Genomic DNA, 15,516 nt, shown 5'->3' with positions numbered 1-15,516 from the left:
TGGTTTACGCTGTGTTTTCTATGGAGCAATGGAAGAGGTTGCGTCACGAGAATGTCGCACCTTTGAATAACGTGTATTTCACTCAGGAAGTCGTGACAGAATAACTCTGGCTACACCTACAACGACGCCTTGTCTCACACGGATGCCGGATAAAGCAAGGGCGTCTTTTAGAATTGAAATGGCTTCGGATAGAATCTGGAATAGGAGAAACGATAATGATGAGAAAACGCACAGCATGAAACGTTGAATGGGAATCTTTTTAAGCAAACGTTTTCGTTTCATTATCTAGCAACTACAAAACAAGACAAGTTTCAATCATAGAAATTGTATCTGAAAGTTTAAAAAATTTCATCGTTTCGTAATAATCGATAAAAAGTAAATCTTAGGTGCGCCGGCTTAGACCGTCCGTTGAAAAGTATGGGAAATTTCTGTTTGTCGAGTTGGCAACGCATCCGCGAACATCAAGTCGCCCTATAAAATCCCAACTGTAAGCAAAAGTGCTTAGAAAATCCTAAAAGCAAAATGCTGTTTTGACGCAAACATTTAATGTAGAAGTCAGAACATGATATATCAGAGAAAATTTTTATTGCTCGCAATACGTTTAGAGATATTCGGCCGTTCTAGAGCTAAGCAGACGGATTAGATGACATTTAGTTGGTGCTCTGAATGAGCATATGGGGCAAGTGAACAAGGAGCAAAATCAATATATCGGAACTTACCGGCACGCAAAAGACCGGTATTACGCGAAATAATTAGACGATAAATTCCATCTACCGTCAGGAAGTAGACAAGTTCGACATCTGGGAGTCTTCCTTCAATGTACAAACGCTTTCCGATGTGACTGACGAACGACATCACGTAGTGTATGTACCTAATCAAGCTTGATTTGGTCGCCTCCCGTGCATATTGGGTTCGCGAAATTATGTAATTTAACAACTTATCATGTTAGTATGTAACAATTTAATTAATAAATAGAAATTATTAAATAGCAAATAAAAAATAAATCTATGTATGGTTTTTCACACGTAATAGGCGGACAAACTTCACTTACCATGATTACACCCATCCTTTTTTAATGCATATTCCAGCAAATATATAAAAATAAAAAAAAAACAAAAAAAAAGGAAAATTATTGGGATGATTTTGATGCACAGTTTTCTAGCAAATTCACATGAAATACATTGAATAGTCATGCGAAGGATTTCAGGAATCGTACCATTGCATTGGCGGGATTGGTGATTTTCTTTTTCAATGTGATAAGCTACAAATCATAGCGTTTCGTCATAGTCGTCACAAGTCGTCATAAAACAATGGACAAAAATGGTCATTGAGCATATTTTTCAGTACTGCTATTGATGTATGTACCGTCATTCGAAATATTAGGGACTACGGATTTCCATCCTTGCATGCGTCCATGCATTTACCTTTGCGTTCCTAGTTGGCCAGAGTCGCGCAGTATCGTCGTAGGATTTTGTCAATAACTAGGTACAATGTACAGATATGCACCTGTTTTCATGGATGTGAAGCTATGATATTATGCGGAACCAAGCGAAATATGTATCTTGAGAACGTGCCAGCAATTACCGGTGAAAAAATGATGGTTGTTTTTCAAGGTTGGCTATTGTAATTCTTTCTTCCACCTTCTTCTTCAAGAACTTTCCAGCGCGCACATTGGCCTATAGCGTTTTAATCAATGGTGGAGAATCCGTGACCCATGTCTTAGACTGGATGTCAGCTTCTTCACGTGCTTTGTCCGGAAGCATCTGAATTCGATGGCTGCTTCGGCTTCGTCGTTTTATAGCCACTCCAGGGCATCTTCAACAGTCATGTCAGGGAACTCGTTTCCTCTGGGATCGTTACGAATACAATATGCAAGCTTCTGTAGTGACAAAAACAGGTACTACTGTATAATGTATTCAGTTCTCGCTAGTTCAAAAGCTTCGCGAGGCCCCACAGCAAGCTCCAATGGAAGTAGAGTATAATGTCGCACGTCACTTATTGTTCATTCGTTTATTAACAGCGCGGTCTGTATATATCAAAGCATGATGCGAAAAATAATGTTCTACTTCAAATGTTTACTTGACCTTCATTTGGTTTTAAAATGGGCTGAAAACTAAATAGGATGCTGCGCCTACTAGTAGAAAGGAAAATAGGCTCAATGGAAATTTAGATGTGGGTATCATAAATTGACCTGTCGGAATATAGTTTATTTTTAACATGAAATGCTTCCTTACCGTAAGGTCTTCCGGACTACGAGCGCTTAGCAGTTCATAATCTGAATATAGCAATTTGGTAACTTTCGCCATTATTTCGGGGGTAGCCTTCTCTTGTCCTTGGCTACTTTTAAGTGTGTTAAGCATCACGATATTAAATACTGATACTAAGAAACTGGCCTGCATGGGTGGTTTAATGCCGTCTTCAATCTGTCTTATTGTCCACAGCAGGGTGAGACAACAAATCCTTCCTTTTTTCGACCGCTCCCCTGCGTCTTTAAGTGTTAATTTAATTTATTGACACATCTAGAAGAACTGGGCAGATTTTAATCGATCGGCGTACTGCCAGCGATTATCGTGATGTGAGCAATGTATATTTAATACACACATTATAGATGTAATGTTTGGTTACTTTTTACAAACCAACGTCTGTGGAAAATTTAAAAAAAGCGCGCGTTTAGTAATCCGATATTATTTATCAATCACCACGTAACTAATGGTGTGGTCAGGTCATCTTTTTAAGGGATGAATTGATTGCCATCAATTCGTACATCTTTACGAAGTAAGTTTTATGGATAATGTAACATTTATTTAATATAATTAATAATAAATAGCAGCGGAAAGGGTTTTCTATGTATTTTCTGGCCGTATGTATTTTCTGATAGTAAGCATTTGTTGCATACCATTAGAAAATTAATGCTATTAGTTGAGGGCATTTACAGGAATCCTGAAAAACTGAGCCAATACCGTGTCCTATATACTAATTTTTATTTTGCTACATATGAATTCACGCATGGCATGTTTCACTCGGATATGTTAAACTCGCTCTTTGTTAATGTATGTGAAATAAAAATTCTTACGAAACCTTTGCTCAAACAGTATACCTGAAAATTTCGATTCTGCTTGTCGCAAGGTTTTTTTCGTGCTACATCAATTTCAACATCAGACTGTTTCAACGTCTACAAGTGATCAACTAATATCTTACTGTGTGCTGTGTGTTGATCAGCGGCTGCGCGTTTTCTCGACCAGGCCGTGAAAGGTACCATTTTTAAGGGTCTTATGTCCACCGCTGTCGCATCTAAATATAACCACTTCATAAACTGCTTGTCCGCAAAAATACCCTGTAACTGGGCCCTTGTGCTTATTATAGTTAAATCGCTTAATCATTTAAAGCTTTCCAAAGCTTTATTTTATGCCGGCAAAACTTGCATGGAACAGCCGTGGATCCTGTCATTCTCTGGCCAGGAACGTCGGCATTTTTCTTCGCAGACACTTTTTGACCCGAACTTGAGGAAAACAGCATAACAGGCAAAAATGTGTCTACTATGAATAAAATTCCGTTCACTTGTGGTACTTACGTCGAGAAGATTCACGAGCACTTTTTTGCCCACGTTGAAAGCTTGTGTGCAGCTATACGGACTCTGGTCGAATATATCAGGGAACAATTTTTGCGTGAAATCCTTTGAAAAAACACTCGAATAATATTACCGGAGAAGATTTAGCGATAGCGCTGAAGATACGCCGGACATTGCCTCGCTGAAATCAGAATGCATTTTAAGAAAAAAAACCCTGTGGAGGTATTTGAAAAGGACTAACGGCTATAAACAAAAACGAGAGCCTTAAAGTACAATGCTTTTAGACGTACGACCTGTAACGAGGTTCGTACATACTCCAAATTGGCTCTACTAAGAACTTCGCGGTGTGTGTAAAGGGCGCAATTCAGATCATTCTGAATTTCAAAGTCGCTTTTGCGGAATACAGAGGTCATTGGTCCAGGCTGCAAAAGAACGACCTGACCGTCCACGAGCGCCCACTCGATATCGCGAGGTGTATTGGTAAACTCCGTCACTGATGACGATCAATAGCACTAGTTTGTTGTATTATTAATTATAATTATTAGTCTATAATGAATTATTTTCTTTTACTTCATTTTATTTTTATTTCGTTCGTTTACATTACGTGCGGTGTCAACTGACTCTCATTCCTACGATGGCGATCTTGGTGACCTGGACATCGCTAAGACAAAACTCCTCTGTCTTGTTCGTGGCAACAATTTCTTCCTCTATGCCTATACCTAACTGTGATCTGACGACCGTACGATCCTTGGTTTCGCGCCATAAGTAAACAGCATAATAGAGATATACATGATGTACCAGGAGTGCTCGCTGTGACACGATTTAAGATGTTGTTGCGTGTGCCCATAATATCTTAAAAATCGTGCATAATTTACATTAACAGAGCCCGGGGTGTACGCGGTCGTAGCCGGGTGCTTACCGCCGTATTAACTAGGCTTACTATGGCCTGTGCAGTTGTGCCTGCTTCCTGAACTTCGGGTGTCTAATGCAGAGCGTAGATGTCTGGATCGACAGCTGCTGACACAACAGATTTGCCGAGTCCGAATTTTACGGTAACTATCACATGAGCCGGTCTGGAAGTTACTGGATCGTACGTGAACACCACTCCAGCACAATGTGCTCTTCCCATTTCCTGAATGACAGTTGCCATAGGACTATCTAGCATTTGCCGCCAGTAGCTAATAGCCTTTAGCACGAATTTAAGAGAAGCCCAATATTTAACAACGTCCTGAAAGATAGCTCTTTTTCCAACGATTCCGAGGAAGCTGGTCATCTGCCCAGCGGCAGACATTTCTTCTGAATCTTTGCTTACGGCAAACGACCTCACGACGAATCGTTTCGTGTTCCAGTTTGCAAACCAATACTTTTGCCAGTTTCACCATCATCTATATGCGTTAATTTTTTTTTTTAAATTAGCAATACACATAGGTCGAAGAAACAGAAGTACAAGAACTTCTATAGTATAATATGTTAGCTTTTCTGCATCGTTTCACCTATATATTATACCCGGAGCATACAAGTTTCCTCATCGAATGTCGCCCTAGCACGTGGTTTGGTAAGTGAGTACCTGGGATATGGACAAATAGCCGCTAACTGACCAGTTGCATTACAACTGATGATAGATTTCAGTATATATATATATATATATATATATATATATACATATATATATATCTGAAAGTTCTCGTTGGTTACAGGTATCAACTACTTCATGCATGTAATTCACTTTGTGACACCTTTAGCCATGTTAAATCTTGGCAATGTTGGAGTGTAAATTAGTATATTAGAAACCTATTGCAGAACTAAGGCCAGCAATCCAGGAGAATTTCCTTTCTTTCGGGCGGAAGCAAGTATTTTTGAGGTATATTTATCATCTTCCTTATCGCGTCATCTCTCCTACGAACTCCTGGATCGCCCAGGTGTTTTCTTGAACGTTGCTGACGGTCCGATTTCTCTGAAAGTCAGAGACATTTAGTGACTGTAGATTGCGGCCGTCGTTGCTAAAACCAATTTTTAGAACCAAGCATGTTTAATTGTGCAACGTTTATTTTCGTTATAGCGAGTGCTAAGTTGAATAACATCCTTCTTAGTTATCTAAGTGCAATGTTCACGATTGAAATCATCTTATTCTAGTGTGCTGTGCTCTTTTAGCGCGGTGCTTATAAACGTAATGGGTTACGGGTCACACCACAAAGTAACTGGTATATCGTAAACATTAAGCTCGAATATCCCAAGTAAGTTATGTTACATGAAGTTTATTACTACAAGATCTTAGACATTCCAGCAACACCGTATATATATATATATATATATATATATATATATCGCGTAAGGTATTCTAAAGCCAGAAAACTTTGAGAGGAAAATATGCCAGAATTTTCACCGACACGTTGCTTTACACACCAGAAGAAGTGTAACTGCGCAGTATTCTCCAAATTCAAGTTAATCGCACCGAAACTCGTCTAACTATCTAATTGAAGATCCAAGTTATTTAGAGTAGTACGTAACGACCCTTGCGAATTTCATCCGACTCTCTGGGTGTCTGACACCGCTACCTTGGGTATAGAGACATTATACTTTTGCTAAACTGTACGTAAAGCATTAAATCGATCGGCAGAAAAACAAATGGGGTTGCGACATAAAGAATTATTCATGGATTGTCATAATGCACAATCGATATGTTTCGGTAATACTGCTTACGCTAATACGGTTCGTAGAATATCCTTCAAAAGCAAAATTAACGACCACAAAAATACAATGCCTTAGTTTACGTGGGCATATATTTCCGCTAGATTGGTTTTTTTCTTTTAGAGAAGTTAATTCCTTCAATTTTATTATAAAATCCGCAATTGGCGGCATCTTGTTTCCTATATATGGGCGAAATACAACGGCTCACCTAGCCCTTACGGTGGCCATACAACATGAATGGATGCAGTGGCTTTTATAAAACACATTCGCTTACAATTGGTCTTGGGAGTTGTAATATTTCAACAAGCGTAAGAGTTCATGTAGACCAGGTAAAGTACAGAATCCTTATGGCTTTATATTCGTTTAGTTAGGGCACATTGGAACTTAGGAAACTATACTTGTAGTACTATATAACACGATGAATGACTTATCGTCCTATTGGTGGCCAGTTTGATTCACGCGCCCTTTGAATATCGGCTTATCGAAGTAGCTAGGATGGAAGCTAAAGCTATGTACTTTGTCAGGGCTCTCCATGAGGTGAAACATCATTCCGTTCTTGCAGAAAATGGCAAAAAGAGGGTATACCTTTCGAGATACAGCGTCACCGAAGTTCAACCGGATGCTTCTCCAGATTTATGTTTCATGGTAGTATTAAATGTATTAGAAATTTCGCAGTGAGGTAAACTCAAACATTACAAAGGCCGATCAACTATTACATCGAACAAGTCAGACAGGCTAATTATACAGGCTGATTGGCCAAATGGGAAATCCTAAAAACATTTTTTAATTAATCAAACTGATACAAACATACTTCTGCGTAGCCAGTGAACGTTTGATATGCCCAAGAACTTGAGACGGGACCCTTCGATGGTGATTTCGGTATAAACAGCCACACCCTGGTCTGACGCTTAAAGTCCGCTACAGCATCTTGTGTTAACATGTTACCGTTACATCATGCGCCAATCGATACGCTCAGTCATACAGATTTAAGTAAACTCAGCCCAAATAGTGCCCACTTTTAAGACCAATTACAGAGCACTGAAGCGAGACGTCTTCAAGCGATTTATAGCCTATAAAAATGGGTGTTATTCGACAGGGCAATAAAGAGATGGCAAATATTTTCAACCTGCTAACGTACTATATAATATAGTTGCGAATACCACCATTTGGTAGCACCATCTTTTACAGCATACGTCTTTGGGGCATACGTCTGGTACAGCTTTTCGCAAGCTCGGCTATGAGTGCATCCCGTTGTTACACATTAGTTATTTCTTACGAACATCTTGAACATATATATACAATTTCCTCTCCTTTCCGAACCCATGAGTTTCCGATTTACCAGACTTTTTCGCTTAGATTAATACATGAAGAAGCCAGAAGAAGAACGAAGGCCATGGCAGCGCCCGAATGCTACTGGCAAACTAATCCTCTACGTCGCTTTTGATTCTCAATAAATCGATATATTGGCACACTTACCTCGTAATGATGTCTTTGATTTTGTGGTTGTTATCACCGTACACTGTTCGGTATCTTCTAACTAGGAAAGAGGGTGGGTAGCTTTTGGGCATGTCAAACAGATAGCTCAACATGGCTATGCGAGTACCTATTTTTATATAAACATTGGTAAATTTGTTTGCCCCGTCTGGGCTGTGCTCTGCAGTTGACGATTCTTCCAGAAAAAGGTCATCAATACCGATTCTCCAGTATCGTAATGGTCCAACATGTTCCAGTCGAATTCCACCAATGCTGTATACATTTGCCGATGCTACAATTAGTCGTAACACGCTCTTTGGAAGTTTAATTACATATGAAGTAATCGATCTGACTGTACAAATTGCGCTTTGTACATCTAAAAATAACAACGTTCGCTCATTAAAATTAAGGTCAGTTATAATAGATGAAACCAGATTCATTCGTATTTACCTCATTGTTAGAGAAAACACGGCTATATGAGTATGAAACATATAAGATACTACTTTCTTCAACTTGTCTCACTTGCAAAACCATATTTACTTATAGAACGCTAGTACGATATCTATGGAAGCGTACCATCGCAGTGATCGTTGCAGCAAGCCTCGTGTCTCGGCAATGGCCGACGGAGACCAGCCAAACGTTCGAAAAAGGCTTCGGGACGATCTCCAGACGTACAATTGATCGTGTAGATGCGTCGTCAGTCACGGGCCTGTTATTATACTATCGTGCAAATAAAATACTTTTTTTTTTCAAGGAGTGCCTTGTAGTGAATTTTACTCTTGTTTGATACTTGGTAACTAGCCCTTTTGCGGTTGAGTTTCGGTAGAAACCATTGAGTAACGGTTTAGTCCGATCACGATATTATTTAACCAATTTAGATAATTTCAAATAATCGTCTATAATTAAGGAATCTGATAGAGAATCCAGTCGAAATCATCTAGTAACAATCAATCATAAAACTGTGTGATTATTGTTCGTAGACTGCTTCGGAGACCTCAGTGAATCTGAAATTTTTCTTCGGAACGAAAATTCTGTCTCGAACGTCTATTGCAGTTAGTTTATAGAGGGTCCGTTCAGCCTACCCCAGAAAGGTCGTGTAATGGTCGCTCGGCCAACCATTCGTATCGTGGGTAGATAGCATTAATCCATTCTGGACCCCTCCGTGATCGCAGTATGGAAGTCGACGCGAAACCTTTTTGAGTTTCGCTTCCGCAAAGCGCTTCAATAATCGGCTAACCCACTGAAAATAAGGCTGGAAATAATGTTGAATAAGCCAATGACTCAGCAAACACCGGCACAATGCACGTGCACACCTGAACCACCGAAGTATGAACGTTAGATTAGTACATTTTTATTATTATTATTATTATTCTTATTCAAACTGAATGGTTATTGGTCACTTTCAGCCTAAAACACTGAGACGCGTCAGTTAAACGTCGTTACTCACCTGACGTTGCCCCACAATACACAGTTACTTTTCGTAATCTGACCAAAAACAGGTACTGCCTGAAGCCAATTATATTGTAACTTTTTCCATTGCCGTTCCATAAAGGGCATCACTTTATTCAGATCGTTCCCTTACTTTTTTCATCGTTTTAGAAATTCAATTGTCATTGTATTGTAATAGCGTAATCTTGCCTTAGCCATTGTTCATATGGTTCCGATATTCTTTTACCGTACTTTAATCACTGGACAAGTAGAAAAGCATATAAGGCGGTGAGTCGCGTGTCAATAATGTTTCCCATAATAGTCTTGCCATAAATAGCAAAGGTGACTTTGACCTCTATTGAAATTTGTGACGATGGTAACCCCATTGCTATTTCTAAAGCCTTGCTTCCCTTTTTCCTCGAACTTTTTTCTTCCAACAAAATGAATGGAATATAATGAGCTGATGGTAGATGTCAAATAGAAACGCGTACGATTTTCAGATGGATGATTATAGATCTGTTTGGATAATAGCAGTAGGTCATTTCTTCGTTCCGCATTCGGCATGATAGAAGGTAGAGGTCTAGAATGGTAACGAAGACGCAACGTACGTTGTTAACTAGGACGGATTTGATTATACGTACAGGTATTTTAAAGTTGACGCATGCAGAATAGCGAAATCACTATTTAAGTGCTAAAAAAGTTAAGTCTGAACAATCGAAAAGTCTTGAGGGAGGCTCTAGAATTTCGAGCCCTAGATTGTTAAAATTAGTACTTAAATAAGTGTTGAAAATAAACGCATGAAGGAATGCGATACTGATAAATATTACATATTTTCATAAATAAGATAAAAAAACATTGTATGACGCATATATCGTTTTCTGCCAGCGCCTTTTTATGCCAACAATATCTTTTATAGCAACGAAACAACGTTTTCTCTTCCATAAACAAGTCGCCCTTAAATGATCAGTTTTGTTAAGCGATATCACGTACATCCACTAACAAGGCTAATAAAATAAAGATAAACAGATATATATATATATATATTTAAAAAATCCACTCGAGACTTTCAAATTATAATAGACATTATCCCGTACGCGATGCTATCTGAACTAATAATCTGCATACTCAATTGACCATTGTTCTGTATGAAACTGAGCTGGTAATCGCAGAAAAACTTTGAGGCTCAACTTAATCTGCGTTGGCATTTTTCAAGTCGCCGTGTTGCATGAGCCCCATTTGTCGGAGCCTCGAAGTAGGCTCATGTCGGTACAAGATAGACTTAATGCGGTCGCTGATAGTGATGCTTGCCAAAAAAGAACAACTCACATCTCTAAAATGGTATTTCCGATTGTAAGAGAAAACTTTCCGACTTACGGCGGCCTCCGTAGTTGATTATAGCTTATTTTTGTTACAAGGAAGTTCCTTCAGGAAGATCACACTGTTTTTGTTAGAACAAAAAAATGGTGCTCAGTAGGACAGATCTGTTCATTACTTCATCAGATCAAGGCGTGAACACATAGAGAATTTGTGTCGTCAAAGTTGCACTAGACCGAGCCAAATAAAATATGTCTATTGTTTAATTTACGCCAAACATCCCGATTTCTATAAAGACTATGCGACGTGAAGATGAAGATACTGTCTTCGCTGAATAGCTCGCCTGAGAGACAAGGTTTTTCTTGAAGGTCGCCCAGTTGACGTGAGTTAATAGCTTGCTTTAGAGGAAACCCTTGTGTTAAACAAATACATGTCCTTAGCAGTACGATCCTTACGTAGTGCATTTCTCAGAACTTACGAAAATGCGGCGTCGGAAAATGCAACTGCACACGTACCCAGGCAGAAATCAGTAAGGCCAAACATCGGCACATTTTCGCAGTTCATACGCATAGCTTTTTTCCCCTAGTGAGTTCTCCTACAGAACGGTATAGTCTGGGCGGCTGATGCGCATCTTTTCGACTGCGTTAAGCTGGTAACCACTACTGCAAAGATCCTGCCGCAGTGGTTCAAATCTCAGCGTTGGCAAAAATTATCAATCACGAATGTATTAAAGTTATTAAAGACAATAAGGAATCAGAGAAAACAAAAAAAAAAAGCAAATTCGTAGATGCTTCCATGGTTTCCGTGTGATTTTATTGGTTGGAAAAACGTCAGGTAGCACCGATCGCGGTTAGATTTTTACAGAGGCAAGTTGTTGACGCTATATACAAAGGTATAGATAATTATCAGCATTTGTCCATATCAATTAAAAGTGCTAAATAAGAATAGATCTATAAGTGATTTTATAACACTCTTTCGTTAAAAACGAGTAAAATACAAGAATTATCATCTGGGGCCACAAAACCAAGTGCGTATATTATGAACAATTCCACCATAAAGAAAATAAACTACGATGACCAGGCCAATTCGATTTTCGTAGAACCTGTGTTCCTCGTAAGGCTCGTGTGCAATCAAGAAAATAAAAAACTCCGAGAAAGTTTACGACCCCAAACTCCATCAGCTTCTAATTTACACGGCCTGATTATGACTCTTTGGAAGTCGTACTTGACTCATAGATACAAACAACGTTGATTAACCCATAGAGCACAAAGGAACTCGAACTGACAGTAGACTTCGTCAACGTATAAAACGGTAATTGCCTCAAGCAACTAGCATTAAAAAACAAGTGAATCTCAAAGAAGTGATGTGATTCAATGTTTATATGTAATCCATGAAGAAGAGCCATTTTTCAAGGAATTGAAGGGAAGTTTTCTTAAAAATAATACATAACACAAGACAGGCTAGATACGATTGATGGGCCTAAAGACAATTTTATATCGGCACAATGGTATTAAAACAGAAGCTAGCTATGCTCTAAGCAATTATAACAACGACATGATAGATGCGGCTAGTTAGGCAAGGTGGATTGTTAACGATATTATGAGACTGTACCAAAGGCGCTCTTTTTTTGCTCCATTCTTGGTTACCAGCTTTTAGCGCTCAATTGAATATAAATTGAATAGAAAATCCATTAACCACCGGATGTTTACGCTTTATTGTCATCCGTTTTATAGCCAATGAACCAATCAACAGGTGTTGACGGCCTTCTTACCATGCTCAAGGCCGAACCCTGTCTCGCAAAACGTCTCTTGTGTCGCGTTGCTTGGATTGCTATCACCGAACTTATTCAAGTTCCTTTGTAAACACGGACAGTCTCTACGACGGGGCGGAAAACGCTGAGATGCTACATCGGGGACGCAACAAAGACGTATGCGTAAAAAAACGAGTGTTTTCACTTCGACTATTGGAATGTTCCGTAGTTTTTACTCGGAAATTACAACTGTAATTACTGAAAATATGAGGCATCGATCATAGTAATACAGAATGCCGCAGTGGCCATCAGCTTATGTGGAAAGTACGCATTTATTGTCAGTGTTAGGTATTGTTAAGGTTTCTAGCGTTTGAAAGAAGGGCGACAGCAGCACGATAAAGGCACGAAGGTTAGCGTAAATTCAATTCGCTCACGGGCCAAATTGGCATCCATAGCGAAATGCATGTATACACAATACAAGCATCAGGGGCAGGGTACAGAAACTATCCTTAAAACGCCTAAGGGCGGTAAGCGGCAGACACCGCGCAAAGCACGGCAAAACTCAACATATCTGATCGAAGCGAAAAGGTCTAGATACTTTTAGACTTTTACAGATGTGAAAATACGCTGCCTACTAATCGTTAGATGAAGAGTACGGCGATAAACGATAACTGGATGATTTTCAATAATTACAAAATCAAATTGTGTCGTACCATGGGGATAGACGTACTTTTCAATTGATGTTAAAGGTATTAAACTGATTTTCTGCAATCTTTCGGCTTCATTAACTCTAACTGTAGGATCAACAGACGTTCACAGAATTCACGTTATCAAACGTACTTACTTCTACATGAATACAACTTCTCTTGAAATCAGAAATTTGACTCAATCTTATTGTGATGAAAATTTTGCAGTAGAAAAAAGCTGACAACTTCTGAAAGTACCCTCTGGAAGTAACGTAGACTAGATCTCTATAGCTTGCTAAGCTTACCGGTCGAAGTCAATCAAATCAATCGGTATCAAAGAACCAAATCAATGAAAAGGGCTAGATGGCTAGATAGATAGATAGATACACATCGTCACATTCGATAGCGTCTGAGTGCTTCATGCTACATCGAACAAACACCGGGGGGCAATCAAAAAGATCGACATACCGACGAGCGTCACTCCGAAATGACACTGGGTTGTCGTATCTGAGCGGAATGGCGGGTCAGTGCCGTCGTTGTTGTAATTCTGGCCGCTGTATAGCTGTTGCTATTGTCGAATGTAATACCCTTCGGCAACTAATCATATGGTAGCGATGTTGTTTCTCCTTAGAAACTAGACAAAAGTCATTCATTTACCAACCCAAAGAACACTCACGCATCAGAAAGCCTAGATGAGGCGCGGAAGAGCTCGTTTGCCAACCACTTTACTTATTTGAGTTGCTAGCATGGCGGTTGATGACCGATGCCATCATCGTGATGGCGATCATCGTGCTTATTCTGGTTGCCCTCGGAACTGCTTGAACAGCTATAGAACGGTGGCGTTGCTTCTGCCTCATGCCCCGCACTGGCACTAGCATCCGCACGCCTTTACACCGCGTGATTAGCTGGATGATAGATAAATAAGGATCATGAAGGCAATGATGAATTCATACAATGTTATTTGAATCGTGTGCGTTTCGCAGTCGACGTATGAAAACTCCAAGAATGAACTCAGACTAAAGGAATAGTGGTACTAATTATCCAGCAAACTATTCCATTCATGTTTCTACGAAACAAACATCTGTACTTCTGTCCATATAAAATGACTATATAAAATTAGAACTTATCATTAAATGCCACTTTTATATGCATTGATTTACAACTTTTATGCAAATACGATCCTACTGGACGACTTGCGGTAGCATTTTGATGTGCAAGAGTATAAACCAAGGCCGTCGGGGACGCGTACTTGTCGATATCTCCCGTACGATCGGTTGCACATAAAAACCGCTGGCAAATTTGGGTACAGGGTGCAGGCGTTCTACGAGTATTCGCCTTACAGCTAAATAAAACGGGTGGTCGAATTGCTATCATCGCCGTCGTATCACCCAGGTCTGCAATCTAAAATTTACCATTTTATCAATGAGTCGAGTCGATGAATTTCCATATAATGATAAGTGAAGCTGCATAGGCTAAAATTCCTTTACGGCTGTCGTTTATAAAACTATTAGAGAACAAAAAAGCGTTCGTTTTTTCGTCGCAAATATAGCTCATACCTCGCAGGTGTATGGGCTATATCTGCGTCAATACGCGCCGCTAATGGTTGCATGCGAGTAGATTAGTCAATTAACAAAGCTAAAGGGAAAATCATTTTCAGTTACAAACAATTTCGAGTGTGGATAGAAAAAAAACAACATTTTATCAGTGTTTACTATCAAGCTGGGCACGTTGAAAACCATCATTTATCTACCTTAAATCTACGTAAAGCTCTCTTGCGTAGTGTGAGGCAGGGCTGTGCACTAATACATCTACGGGTTGCATTTCAGTCGAAAAGCGAAAGGAGTGACGATAGCGACAATATATTCTCCAAGGCCAACTTGATTACACCAAAACCCATAGGCCCACATAGCCTTCGGAGCGGCCATGTGACATAACTCGGAGTAGTGCCCTGGCAAAAGGCATCCTTGGAACAAAGTCGTCATCCCCTTGATACAAGAAAAAGAAATACAGCCGTCCCGTATAATTTCACCCTGCCCTATTCCATGGTCTTGTCACATTCTGCATAGATAAGCACACCAGTTCTTTTGGACGTATAGTTTCGTTCCTATATATGACGCAGTGACACTAAGGGCTTCGTTAGTGTTATCTGGTAAACAGTTCATCTCTTTAGCGTTTGTGTCTAACATGTACGGCTTGAAAGCGTTCTTTTAAATGGTCAAGAAATATGGCGTTCGGTCACTGTGGCAATAAGTGCTATCGCTAATGTTTTACAAAGATTAATGATATTAAAGGTTTACAATATTAAAAACGTACCCACTAAATGAAGGTTCTTTTTGTTTGCATTACCCATGTAGCGTCTTTGAACAAGTCTCCGATAGTTCTGCACTTTGCCTTAATGAGCAATACCTAAAGGGTTACCGATAGAAGTGGATTTTTAAACGGGCCTTGGAATATCGACCGATAAAATAGCTAAAGTTCAGTAAGGCTTAAAAATGAAGAAATTGGCGGACTATAAAGTCAACATAGAGATGTGATTCAGAGACGTATGTGCACTTATTCTTTGATTCCCGAAACCAATTAAATCTTATGTCCTGTTGGGTTATATTGTA

This window comes from Varroa destructor, unplaced genomic scaffold (genome assembly GCF_002443255.2).
Source record: "Varroa destructor unplaced genomic scaffold, Vdes_3.0 BEIS01000004.1, whole genome shotgun sequence".
In the NCBI taxonomy this organism is placed as follows: Eukaryota; Metazoa; Arthropoda; class Arachnida; order Mesostigmata; family Varroidae; genus Varroa; species Varroa destructor.
Note: the sequence above shows the minus strand (reverse complement) of the source record.